Raw genomic sequence first — 429 nt, forward strand, 5'->3', positions numbered from 1 at the left:
TTGGAGGACATTGGGAGGGATTGGGATGGCACTGGGAGGGACTGGGACGGAAGTGGGAGGGACTGGGAATAGAGTGGGGGAGAAGGGGCTGGGCTGTGGGGGCACTGGGGAGAGAGTTGGGAGATGTGGGAGTGAAGTGAGAACGACTGGGAATGGACTGAGAGGGTCTGGGAATGGAGTGAGAGGGTCTGGGAGTGGAGTGAGATGGACTGCGAAGGACTGGGAGTGACTGGGAATGACTGGTGTGGCCTGGGAAGGAAGCGCTCGGGCCTGGGAGGCTGAGTGGTGGTGAGGGAAGTGTTTGCTTTGGGTCTGCCTGGCAACTGGAGCGTCATCAGAGACACGCGCTGCCATTGGCTGAGGGGCGGGAGCTCGGGGGCATCGACGCGTGGAGACGCGGGGGGGCACTGGGAGAGACTGGGATGGACT

At 62.5% G+C, this 429-nt stretch overlaps 1 protein-coding gene across 1 annotated transcript in view; it reads right to left on the reverse strand.

Annotated features, from left to right (window-relative positions):
- The window catches only part of LOC113980202 (class II histocompatibility antigen, B-L beta chain-like), a gene marked incomplete at both ends in the record, with an annotated part of 2,390 nt that overhangs the window by 1,150 nt on the left and 811 nt on the right, over positions 1–429 (reverse strand).

Source organism: Neopelma chrysocephalum, unplaced genomic scaffold, assembly GCF_003984885.1.
Source record: "Neopelma chrysocephalum unplaced genomic scaffold, ASM398488v2 Primary Assembly neopelma1_93026, whole genome shotgun sequence".
In the NCBI taxonomy this organism is placed as follows: domain Eukaryota; kingdom Metazoa; phylum Chordata; class Aves; order Passeriformes; family Pipridae; genus Neopelma; species Neopelma chrysocephalum.